Source organism: Trichomycterus rosablanca, chromosome 22, assembly GCF_030014385.1.
Source record: "Trichomycterus rosablanca isolate fTriRos1 chromosome 22, fTriRos1.hap1, whole genome shotgun sequence".
Lineage (NCBI taxonomy): Eukaryota > Metazoa > Chordata > Actinopteri > Siluriformes > Trichomycteridae > Trichomycterus > Trichomycterus rosablanca.
In genome coordinates this window covers 16,446,877-16,460,115 of record NC_086009.1, presented here as the reverse complement: position 1 = coordinate 16,460,115, position 13,239 = coordinate 16,446,877, and the positions used below count along the sequence as shown (strand labels likewise).

General features: G+C 43.6%; 1 protein-coding gene across 1 annotated transcript in view; it reads right to left on the bottom strand.

Moving 5' to 3' along the window:
• Positions 1-10,218, bottom strand: part of grin2ca (glutamate receptor, ionotropic, N-methyl D-aspartate 2Ca) — a 57,630-nt gene extending 47,412 nt beyond the window's left edge. Inside the window, exon 1 of the mRNA XM_063018572.1 lies at positions 10,052-10,218. The gene's annotated coding sequence lies outside the window, so the exon portion shown is untranslated. The remainder of the gene's footprint in view (positions 1-10,051) is intronic.
• Positions 10,219-13,239: the final 3,021 nt, after the last annotated feature.

Genomic DNA, 13,239 nt, shown 5'->3' with positions numbered 1-13,239 from the left:
GTGTCAGAGCTCCTGCTTATGACGCTCTCGCACATCACACTGGAGAGACTCAGGTTTTCTCGCCTCGGAGAGAAGTTGCTATTTTTCCCCTCGCAGGCTGATAGAGCCGCGCCGGCTGTAAAACATTTTGAGCGTCTGAGAATTGTACCTTCGCTCGCGTGACCTTGAACTGGTCTTTATGGCGGCTTTTCGAAGCTATCGGCTGGAGGCCTGTAATTGTGTGTGCAGTCTGCAGCATCATGTTAAATTCGAATTGGTTTGCAGGGTCATTTTTAAGACTTTGAGCTCCACAAGCCCCACCACTAATATTCTAGTAACACTATGAAGGATAGGCATTAATATGGAGCTGTCTTGCCCTACACCCCGTTCCATGGCTACAGCAAGCACCACTCTTGGGGTACGACTTTCCACAAGACTAGACTTTTGAGTGGGTCTGCTCATTCACTAAGATTTTAATTAAAAGGCCAAGTTTTCTCCCTAATCTAGTCATATCCAATTACCCTGATTGCATTACGCTTCCCCTCTACTCTGCTGACACGTGCGCAGTACCGACTGCATCTTTTCACCTGCATGAGGCGAGTTCATATGCGGATCAGCTTTGTGTACAGAGAGTCACACCCTGATAAATGCATTATTCCTCGACTCTGTGCAGGTGGCATCAATCAGCCAGCATAGGTCATAATTGCATCAGTTTTAAGGAGCCCTGGTCCGGCTTCGAACCCAATCGTTGATGGCAGAGCTGAGATTCGAACCCATGAGTTCGAAATCTCGGCTCTGGTGTGCTAGGTGTTTTACTGCTGCGCCACCTGAGCTCCCTATTCCAAAACTTTTCAATAGAGTTGAGATCAGGGCTCTGTGCAGGCCACGGGAGTTCTTCGTCTCCAGATCTGCCAAACCAGGTCTTCATAGACCTCGCTTAGTTCTCAGAGGCACATTAATGCTGGAAAAGGAAATGGCCTTCCCTAAACTGTTGCTACAATGTCTGAAGTATAATCTTTTTTGTTAATAATTGATGGGTTTTGCTATTTAGCTATGGCAAAAACTGACTGGAGGTGAATTAAATGCTCAAACTTCAAATCAAATCATAATACAGCCTGTATTTGTCATGTATAAATTCTTAACCTACATGGCAGTGGTGTGTTGGGTTGCTACCCATCCTGTATCAGCCTAAAAATGATTTAAAATGGTTAGAATTTTGTTGATTATTGGTGTTTATTGGTGATCTGAGAGGGCGTGTGTTAGTCACGGCTCTCCTCAATCAGGAGTTGTCGACATCAGTAGAGGGGAAGCGTAACGCAATCGGGTAATTGGGTATGACTAGACTGGGAGGAAAATTGGGGGGGGGGGGTGCACAAAAAATCTGGCAATCTGCCAACCTTCACAAACTACCATGTGTCCTGTATTATTTCTTTTCATGGACTGATGTAAATGTAACCTTGCCAGTCATGTTGCCCCCATGCAGTCAAGTAGGCAGTGTTAGCCAGGCAGTAATAGTAGTGTTAATTTCTTGATGATGATTATGGCCATTTTTCAGTTCCAAATATTTCAATATCATCCCGTAAATGCATCAGTTATGAGGAATCCCCTTCAACACCCTGCCTGAACAACAAGCCAATCATTGTTCGTGTGGGCGCCAAACACTTGTAAAGGAAAATGCTCATTAAATGCTTTTACCACAAATAAAAAGGTTGTTCTCAGACCCACATGGTCACTTATGGTAATTTATGTTACTTTTTAATCTAGCTTTTTTGACAGTGCGGTCTGTATAGAACATGCTTTGCTAATACAGATCTAGCTGAAGTGTAATATCTATATTAGCCTGCCACGTATGTAAAGTGCTCTGAACTAGAACAAAGCCCCCGAAACGTTTGAGATTTCATTAGGCCGATGGGCTCTTAGTGGCAGCGCGCTGACAAAGCATCAGCTAATGCTGCGATGCGGCGCTAGAGGTCATTTGTGAGAAACAAGGATACGGGAGACTGTATCAGTCATTCATCTGCACATCAAACACCGGCGTGGCGGCTTTTATAGGTAAATGGAGCGGCTTGTATAAATGCATAACATTTGATTGGATGTGTTTGCAGTAACATCATTTTTCTGCTCAATGGATTTTGGATTATTGGCTGACCTGACTGCCCTTTAGTTATGATAACATGAAGGAAAGGTACTTCCGATTATTTTAATGCCTGAAAAGCTGAGAGCCAGTTGCTCTTCATTGCTTTGCAGTCGTATCGTTTCAGGTCAGTATGTGAGTTGAATGAAATGCATTTTTTGTGTCCAAAATCATTCAATCAATCAATTATTTATCCTATTCAGGGTCGCAGTGGGTGTGATTCATTGGGCGAAAGGCATGAAACACCCTGGACGGGTCACCAGTCCATCACAGGGCAAACACACTCACACACCTAGGGAGATTTTAGTATCTCCAATTAGTCTGACTGTATGTCTTTGGACTGTGGTAGGAAACCCACACAGACACAGGGAGTACATGCAAACTCCACACCAAAAGGACCGGGACCGCTCCTCCTGAGAATCAAACCCAGGATCTTCTTGCTTAAATGTCAATTATCGCACCATTTTTTAATAGATATGTGCCACGAATGTTTCCACACCTAGGCTGGTTCAGTTTACCATGTCAGGTGGTATCCCGATTTACCGTAGTCAATTTGTCTTCCGCTGCTGGGGATCCCAGATTGAATTCGAGGAGGGTATATTGCTGCTCATGCCTCTCTGACCGGTGCGCCCTTAGCGGACCCCTTCTTTTCACCCATGAATTCTGCACAGGCTCCTCTATCTGCTAATCAGGGTCCTATAAAAACCTTGACTTTACTTATTACAAAGTCCATGGAACAGTGGTCCCCAGCAGAGATCAGGAATTTGTTAACACAGTTTGTTGGATCTGGCTAAATTAAAAGCAGCTGGAACCCAGGTGACACTGTCCACACGGTCTCTTCCGGGAGCTCCGGTTTCCTCCAACAGTCCAAAAATGTGAAGTCAGGTTAATTAGAGATACTAAAATCCCCCATAGGTGTGTGTATGTGTGAGTGTGTTTGCCCTGTGATGGACTGGCAACCCGGGGTGTTTTCTGCCTTTCGTTCAGTGAATTAGACCCTGAATTGGATGAAACAGTGGTACAACTTTTTTATGAGGAATATATCTGTACAGCTGTATGTGTGTTGATGCATGTAGTGAAAGCCAGTGGGATTAAACCAGCATGTTAAACCAGCGTGTGATTGTTAATACAATCTATTCCCTCAGGTTACCACCACTGTGTTTAAACATATGCAGCTTGGTTTTGGTTTTGGTACTTTCTCCGAGGCTGTCACTCACAACGTAGCTGTAGTATCACCTGTGCTGTGCTGTGCTGTGCATACCTGTTTCAGAAGAGATGTGCTTTGAAATGTTAAATTTATTTATAAAGGAAGTCACTGTGTGAGCTTAACGGCTGACAGGAATTTGGAGAATACAGTACAAGGGACACAACTACTCAATCTACTCAATCCAAAGTGTTTGGACACCTCTGGTTGGTTATCTTATTTCAAATACAAATGGTATTAAAACAGATTGACCTCTATGTGACCTTTTCAGCTCTATCAACAGCCACTTTTTTGAGAAGGCTTCTCACAAAACTTAACAGTATGTCTGTAGGAATTTGTGCCAGGGCTCTTTAAACCGGGCAGTTGTAGCCTAGTGGTTAAGGTACTGGACTAGTAATCAAAAGATCACTAATTCAAGCCCCTCCACTGCCAGGCTGTCACTGTTGGGCCCTTAAGCAAGGCCCTTAATCATCAATTACTCAGACTGTATACTGTCACACTGTGTACGGAGAGCCACACCCTGATTGATGCATTATTCCTCAACTCTGCGCAGGCACCATTAATCAGCCAGCAGAGGTCAGAATTTCATCCCACCCCAAACAACAAGCCAATTGTTGTTCATGTAGCCACCCAGCCCAGCTAAATGTCAGAACTGAGATTTGATACGATGTATTCGAAATTCCAGCTCTGGTGTGCTAGTGTGTTTTACCACTGCGCCACCTGAGCGGCTTTTTATGATTTTTATTGGATTTTATGATTTTTATCTATAATTTATATTATTATCAACTTACAGTACTGTGACAGTATATTGTCTAAGCAATTGAGGGTTAAGGACCTTGCTCAAGAGCCCAACAGTGGCAACCTGGCAGTGGTGTGGCTTGAACCAGCAACCTTTTGATTACTAGTCCAGTACCTTAACCGCTAGGCTACTACTGCCCTAATATATCTAATGCAAGCTGCAGCGTGACACAAAGTGGTGCGAAGTTAAGATGCTCACTATTCCTAGCTTTGCCCCTAAATAGTTTCTATAAAGAAATTAACACAAAAAACACTTTCTTTATCCCAAACCGGCTTTTACTGCTTACTGCCAAACACTGCTGGAGATTATTATCATAAACTGTCTGTTTCGATTCATTAAGGATTAAATGGGTTTAGTTTAAACTTTGTGCATCAGCAATTAGTGCAAATGGTCACTAAAAGGTCTGAGATTTGCTCTTGGTAAATATGCTTTCAAAAGAGAGTAGTCATAAAGGTTTTGTTAAAATTGCTGCTTTACAATTAGACCTTCACTGTAATTAATTTAGAGGACTGGTCTTAATTAGACAAGGGTCACTGTGACTGTATTTATTTAAGCAAAGAAAGAAGATAGACCTAAGAGGTAGATTTTTTTTTATCAAAGTTGTGGGCAGTTGTAGCCTAGTGGTTAAGGTGGTCAAGCCCCACTACTGCCAGGTTGCTACTGTTGAGCCCTTAAGCAAAGCCATTAACCCTCTATTGTCACAGTACTGTAAGTCGCTTTAAATAAAAAGCATCTGCTACATGCTAAAAATGTAAATGGTTGGTCGGGTCTCAGCTGAAAACACAGGGCACAAGGAGGGAATATACCTATGTCACAGGGCATCTAACAAGAGTACCTGGAACCAAACTCCTCAAAGGCAGTGACCACAGACAGGGTTTAAACACTCCTTTAAAAAGATACAAATAGGGCCGCTTAGGTGGCGCAGCTGTAAAACACACTAGCACACCAGAGCTGGGATTTGAATACATCGTATCGAATCTCTGCTCTGCAATCCGGCTGGGCTGGGCGTCTATATGAACAACGTTTGGCTGTTGTTCATCCAGGGAGGGAGCCGGATAGGGACCTCATAACTAATGCAATTACAACCTCTGCTGGCTGATTGATGGCGTCTGCGCAGAGTCGGAGAATAATGCATTAATAATCAGGGTGTGGCTCACCGTGCAAAAGGCTGATTCGCATATGAACTCGCCTCGTGCAGGTGAAAAGATGCAGTCGGGTACTGCTCACATGTCGGAGGGGGCGTGTGTCAGTTCGCTCTCCACGATCAGGGCTGGGGTTAGCACCAGTAGAGAGGAGGCATGACGCAATTGGGTAAAAATTGGACGCGCTAAAAATCGGGGAGAAAAAGGGACAAAATGCATTAAAAAAAGAAGAAAGGCCGCTCAGGTGGTGCAGCAGTAAAAAGACGCGCTGCAACCAGGGCTGGATTCTGAGTACGTGGTATCGAATCCAGCTCTGCTTCACCGGTTCGAAGCTGAGTGGCTGTATGAGCATCGATTGGCCGGTTGCTCATATGGGGGGGTGGGACAAAGAACCGGATGTGGGTCTCTCTCTGTCAGAATGCAATTACGTTCTCTGCCGGCTGATTAGAGGCGACTGCACAAGAGATGAGGGAGGGTGCCCTTAGGGTGTGTCTCTCCGCATGCAACGCTAGGTGGCGCCAAACTCATCAATGTGTGGGTGGCAAAGATGCATCTGGCTGCTGCTCGTGTTTCGGAGGGGATGTGGGTTAGCTTCGATCTCCTCTGTCAGGGCAGAGTTCGGCATAGACAGAGAGGAAGCACGATGCAAATTGAACAATTGGATGTGCTAAAGGGGGAGAAAAAGGAAGAAAAGAAAAAAAAAAAAAAAAAAAAAGAAAGATACAAATGAGTATGATTTATATTTTAAGGCTGGCTATTTGTTACAGGGTGATATGTGTGGCATTCAGCAGACGCCTTTACTCAAAGCAATTTACACTTGTGACTGATCCCAATTCAAGCAAATTAGGGTTAAGAGCCTTGCTCAGGGGCCCAACAGAGACAACCTAGCAGGAGTGGGTCTTGGACCAGCAGCCTTCTGATCACTAGTCCATTACCTCGACCGCTGAGCCACAACTGCCTTATGGTTTAATTTAATAGGAATCAGAAATATGCAGCGACTTTATAGACCACTGAACATAATTAATGCTATATTCAATACCCTAGAGCGTGTTCTTATTCCTTCTGTACTGTGTATAACTCATTATAAGTGTATAATTAATAATGATACATTTACTGATATATATCCCTTTTGAGATGCTGAATGATATTTTGTTGCCCTAGTACTTGTACTACACAATGACAGTAAGGTATCCGTCAATATGTGGCTTGATGTAGTTAAACTATATTCTAAAGGGTATGTGGACACCCTTCCTAATTATAAAGGTCAGTATGTTGAGTCATATCTGTTTCCTACGGGTGTATAAAATACATTCATTAAAATGTATTATATAGTTCCAATTTGTGACAGACCCCTTCTGTTCTGTCAACCCTCTACCCCTGTGGTCAACGTTCATAAAGATGTGGTTTGTGGTGTTAATTAAAGTGGCCTGCTCTTATTTAAGGAGATCTGACCTTAACCCACAATTAACACATTTAAAATGAATGGGGATGCCAATTATGAGCCATGCCATTAGTGCCAGAACCAAAATGGGCACAAATTCCCAAAACGTCCTCTAAAATCTTGTGAAAAGCCTTCATTGAGGGGTGGAGGCTGTTATAGTGGCAAATAGAAAAGGGGGCATAATAATACCCATAGTTTTAGAATGGGATGTCCAACACACTTATGGTTAGTACATATCAGACTGGTGTCACTCCAATGTGTGTGTGTGTACTATGCCATTAGTGCCAGAACCAAAATGCTGTGAACTGATTGGGCACAAATTCCCAAAAACCTCCTCTAAAAGCCTTCCTTGAAGGGTGGAGGCTGTTATAGCGGCAAATAGAGAGGCAGCATAATAAAACCCATGGAACTATGGTGTCATTCGTCAATACCCTTCGTGTCCTGTTTTTTATATGGGTGTGTGTGCGCGCGTGTACCATGCCGTGTTGTGCACTGTTCTTTCCCGTGTAGAGCCAGCATTCCCTGGGCTTAATGCATCTGTTCTGTCCACACACCCTGAGTCGGTCAGCATCTCTGCTCTACTCTCAGCTGACCTTCACTATTACGTACAGTACATTTCATTTTACCGCCTTTGTAACTTGACACGGGCGAGTAAATTCTACATACTATGGACAGAAATGTCTGGATTACGTTGTGATCACTTTCAGTGCTACAAATCTCCTTTGTTCAGATTATTTCTCGTGCTAGCAGGGTGAATGTACTACATGTTACACAGTACTATCACTATCAAGCTATGGTAGCGTTTTGTCATGTCAGTATGATGTTGGAACAGTCGCAAAGAAAAAAAAAAAAAAATTGTGCTTATTTAAAATTGCCCTTAAGAAAATGTCACAGCCAACACACACACACACACACACACACTGTACAATAAACATACGTCAATAGCAAGTGTGTTTTAAAGACACACAACCAGTCAAACATCATTCATTCCTCTCCTGGTGAGGAGATATAGTTTAAATGGAAGGACTCGCTCCACCTACATACAGCCAGTGGTTTACAATAATTACTAGTCATCTCAAACTAGAGAAGATTAGATCTTCACTGAGGAATTTTATAGTATTTGGCATCCTTTTCTGGCATACATTGGGGAGATGGGGGCTAACAGCAGGACAATATCATTAATATATGTAACATCACTGTGATAGCATTGTTTATTTTGTAATAAACAGACTTTTGATAAAGAAACTTTATTAGTTCATTTATTTATTTTTCTATTTTATTTATGCATTTTTGCCTATTTTCTCCCAATTTAGTGTAGTCAATCTGTCTTCCGCTGCTGGGGATCCCTGATTGCAGTCGAGGTGGGTATATTGCTGCTCACGCCTCGTTCCACCTGCGCGCAACCCTTTGCAGAACCCTTTTTCACCAATGCACTCTGCACAGCCGTTTAAAGACACCCACCCACATAGTCCGGTCATCCCGCCCTAACAGAAACAGTAGCCAATCAGTGTCTGCTGCAGGCACTGCCAATTATGCCCGCTAGATGGCGCCCAGCCGACCGATGGCAACATCAAGTTTTGAACCGGGGAGTTCAGAATCTCAGAGCTGGTGTGCTAGCGGAATATCCCGCTGTGCCACCTGGGCGCCTCAGTTATTTATTTATTGTCTGTTTTACCACCGCTCCGTCCTGTTCGCAGTGGGTTCCATATACTGGGAAAAGGTAGAAAACATTCTGAAAGGGTTGCCAGTCCATGACAGGGCTACAGTCAAACCTTTACATACAATTACAAAAAAAAAGTCTTGGGACTTTTTACTCTGCAGCTTTTGTTTTCAAGTGACTGAATGACTAAAACACATTAACTAAAAGATCTTTGCTCTACCGATGCTGATCCCCACTGCTGATTGAGAAGAACGAGACTGACACACGCCCCCTTTGACACGTGTGCAGTAGCCAACTGCATCTTTTCACCTGCACGAGGCGAGTTCATATGCGGATCAGCTTTGTGTACGGAGACCCACACCCTGTCCACATTATTCCACGACTCTGTGCAGGCATCATTAATCAGCCAGCAGAGGTCGTAATTGCATCAGTTATGAGGTCCCTATACGGCTTCCAGCCCTGTATGAACAACAGCCAATCGTTGTTCATGTGGGTGCCCCGCCTGCTGATTTGTTGGTGTAGGATGGCAGAGCTGAGTTTCGAACCGATGAGTTTGACATGTCAGCCCTGGTGTGCTAGTGTGTTTTACCGCTGCGCCACCTGAGCGGCTATGATAATCATAATAATTTGTTGGTGTAGAAAGTTCTAGAATGCTTTTATGTTATGGTGTGGCTTGCTAATTTTTTGTTGGTAATTAATTGACTTTATTTGGTCTGTTTGCCCATATAAACAGGATTAGGTTTATATGAAACAAATTCCTTGTGTGTATCCACATACTTGGCCAATAAATCTGATTCTGATGAGGTTGATGGCACCCAATAAAACGTACATTACACTCATCAAATTGTTATTTAAGCTGAGAAAGTGTCAGAAATCGTAGGAGTAAAGCTTGCTTGACTGTGAACAGTGTAACTGACATTCATGGCAAATTTTATGGAATTTATTTTTATTATTTTGGATCAACTGGACAATATAATATAAATATTTTTAATATTGTATAAATATAATATTTATATAAAAATATTAATTAATGCATTTAAAATATAATGTTACTTATTTGCATGTATGGTCAGGTGGTCACTGAACTGCCCTTTCAATAACAATACCCTTAATAATTCCCCCCATTTACCCTTTTGTCACTATCTGTACCTTAATCATTTTTCCTGTTCTTATTAAAAGGCTATAAAAGTTCAACCATGGTGATCAGCCCCGGCTGGCACATCCTAAAAGTCCTGAACACATCAGTATGCACCCCTGCTCGAGCGATAAGTAGAGCAACGGTAATTACCGCAGCTTGTCATTGGCCAATTCTCTGAGGAGCTCAGTTCACCTTTTACAGCCAATTCGGTCCATTTTTTTCACTCACACCAAATGTTTGTGAGTCATTCTTTACAAGCACTGGTGTGAAACTAACCAGCACAAAGAGTAAATAGAAAATGTAACGAAAAGTCCAGTTATTGATTCATTCCACCTTGAAATAAAGCCTCGACCGTGCCAGCAAGTGTCCTACCTGTGGATAAACTTCACACGTATGCATTCGGCACTTGTTTCACACCTGTGAGCAAACCCGGCAGGGTACCCTGAGCTCCTAAATGCATGAAATCACTTACAGGCACAGATAAAAATAAGCCAGCTTTGCCTCTACAAACAATCACCCACCCAGCATGAGAAGTAAAAGAAGTGATGAGTTACCTGCGACGGCAAAGCGCATCCAGCCCTGTCTCCTGATAACACATTCCTCCTCTGTGACTCCAATGTCCTGTTTCTTTTTTTATTTTTATTTTATTTTTTCCCTCTCACTCTCTTCCCTCTCAATCCCTCTGTAACACTCGCTTTCGGCTTCCTGCACTTGTTTGAGTCTATTTCAGTGCGGACGGAGGAGCCTGCTGTGTCGGTGGCATGGTTTCTAGCAGTTTGGCAGAAGGTCACATCATCTTGTTCTGTGATGGGAGGGAGGGACGGAATGGGAGGGGAGGTGGGTGTGAGTGAGGGAGTGAGGGAGTGGAGAGAGAAGAGGAGGAAGAGTGAGGAAGGACAGCACCAAGAATTAATGAATATTGACTCAGTAACAAACATAAAAGTTAAATATTTGGCTGCTGTGGTTTGGGTCGGGTTGTTCATTTAAAGAAAAGCATCATAGCAAATTCTCCTGTTTTCTTACAATTTAGTGTAGCCAGTTTGTCTTCTGCTGCTGGAGACCCTAAACCAGTCCAAGGAGGGTGTTTTCGCCTAACACACGCTCCCTCCAACCCCGTTTTTATTTGCCTGTACTTCAGTGGATTCATGTGTGAAGCCAGTTCTGCGCATGGAGAGTCACGCACTGATCTCCACATTCCTCCACTTCTATACAGGCGCCTTAGGATACAAACCAGGGTCCTTACAGGGGCGTAACTACTGCAGGGGGGCAGGTGCACTGGGGCCCATGGGGGGGGGGTCCTCCATGAGCTGAACTCAACCCCCCCACCGCACTGCCCCTCCATTTGCTGCACTGTGCATTAAAAATACTAGCATACAGCATTTATATATATATATATACATATATATAAAAACATTTTTGCACTGGGGCCAAGAGCTCCTAGGTACACCACTGGGTCCTTACACAGCGTACACAGACCCCACTTCCTTTCAAATCTGGTCTTTTCCCACCCAGCCGAATTTAACAGCCAGTTTTGTCTGTCGCTGGCTTTGCCGATTGTGACCACAAGGGGGCGTCCAGCCGACCAGTAACAGAGCTGAAATTCGAAAACCTGGGCGCCATAATTGTTACTGCTAGTCCATCGTAAAACTATATAAAACAATAAAAGAAACATCTTGGCGTCCCAAGTGTAACAAATGTATCTGAGTCATAAGATTTTCCTCACCTTTAGTCACATCTAGGTCCAAGTGAAGTCAAAAGTTCCCCTAAAAGATCACCATGAACGCTAAAGACACAGCAAGTACAATCAACGTCTTTCCAAGTCCCGTTCGAAACATTACAAAAAACAACCGGAGCATCTCAGGATGGACTGGATTATTTCGGAAGAGCATCATAAACCTCTGATTTGTCTCACTGAGTTGTTTCGTCCCTTGTCCGTCGTGACCTCAGCATCAGTAACACACAGAGGTGACTCCAGATGCAGACAGTGTGTGCAGACCGGCAGCCAGACAGCACCGATCAGCAGGCGGCGGAAAAAACTGTGAGAAACCACTTGTTCCTGGTGCAACATCTGGACTATCCTGAGCTCCTTCCCTTCCTTCTAAACTGATCTTCTGCATGATGTTTTATTTTACTCATATATGATCCTGGTTTTGTTCTTGCTCTGAACTATCCTTCATCGATCGTCCTTTAAAGTCCCGGTACTTGTAGACGTAGCTGTACAGAGTGTGGTCTCGGCCCTCGGATTACCGCGTCCCGTTGTAATCCGCCCCCCTCTTACAGCGAGGGCTTGTGAGCCGTAATCATCATGTCGTAAGGATTTATCCTGCATATCTCGCACTCTCTCTCTTTTACTCTCTCATGTATCCTTCCCCCACCCTTTCTCCCTCCCGGTAGAACTAACACCCAGCGTTTCTTGCATTGCATTTCTCAAATCGGTAAGGCATCTTCTTTTAATTCAGACAATTAGTTTGATGCCAGCTCTCGTTTTCTTATCGTTTGTTGTTAAAGGACGCGACTCCTCAACAGGTCCAGCAGAAGGTCATCTGGTGAATGTGAATCGATACATCCTGTATCAGACAAAGGAAGTTTTCAGGGTAATTAATTTAAGAATGGACTTAATAATTGTCCCAGCATCATTTTTGGTACCTGATATGCACTTTTCGGACACTTTATTAGGAACACTGAACTAATACTGGGTAAAAAAATCCATTGTGGCCCGGAATCTACAAGGTGTTACAGACGTGCCCTTAAGTTTTTCATCCGTGCTGACATGGATGCATCATTTAATGGTGGCAAATTTGGCGACTACTCATTCTCCCACTTGTATAGGTGCTTTACTGGATCCAGATCTGCTCAGTAGGGTTTTGAAGTAAACCAACTTCATTGTGTTTGTGGAAGCCAATGCAATACATTTTGATTGCTGGGCGCCCATGTGGCGCAGCAGGACATCCCGCTAGTTCACCAGTGCTGGGATTCTGTACTCTCGAGTTCGCATCTCAGCTCTGCTACCAGTTGGCTGGGCACCCTCTTGCCGGCACAATTGGCAGTGAGTGCAGCAGCCAACATTGGCCACCAGTCTGCTGGGTGTGAAAGACTGGACTAATAAGGTGGTGGGGCCTTCAAATGTCAAAGGACCCCGGTTAGCAGCCCTAGGCACCTGTAGTGGCTTTCCGAGCGCGATATTCAGCCTCATGTGCAAATCCACGGAAGGAACGGTCAAATATGAAGGGGTGGGTAGACTGAGCGTATTGATCCATGTAGTCACTTAGACCTTGATGCAATTTAGAGTAGCCAATCCTGGCCTGTTTTGGAAAGTAAAAGTAAAATCAATGCCAGCAAACGTAGGAAGATGAAATTGGAGGCAGTGATCAAACCCAGGCCTTTGGGACCTTGAAGGCATGCAACACAGGCGTTCATGTAGTGCCAGTATTCTGCATATTAGTTATTATTATTTATTACTAACTGCCTCATCCTGGTACAGTTCACAGTGGGTCCTGCACCACTCTTAAACACTAAGCACAAGGCTCCCTTACACCTAGGGGAAGTTTAGAGTAACCAGTCAAAATTCTGCATGTTTATAAAAGGTACATAAAAACAGATGTGCCTTTAGACATCAAGCCAAGGACCCTGTACCACACTTTATTTAATCCTGTGAATGAAAAGCATCACTCGCTGGTTGTTAAAATGCTTGTAAAGCATCTCATTTACAGGATAAAAAATCATTAACAATGTTACACCTTCT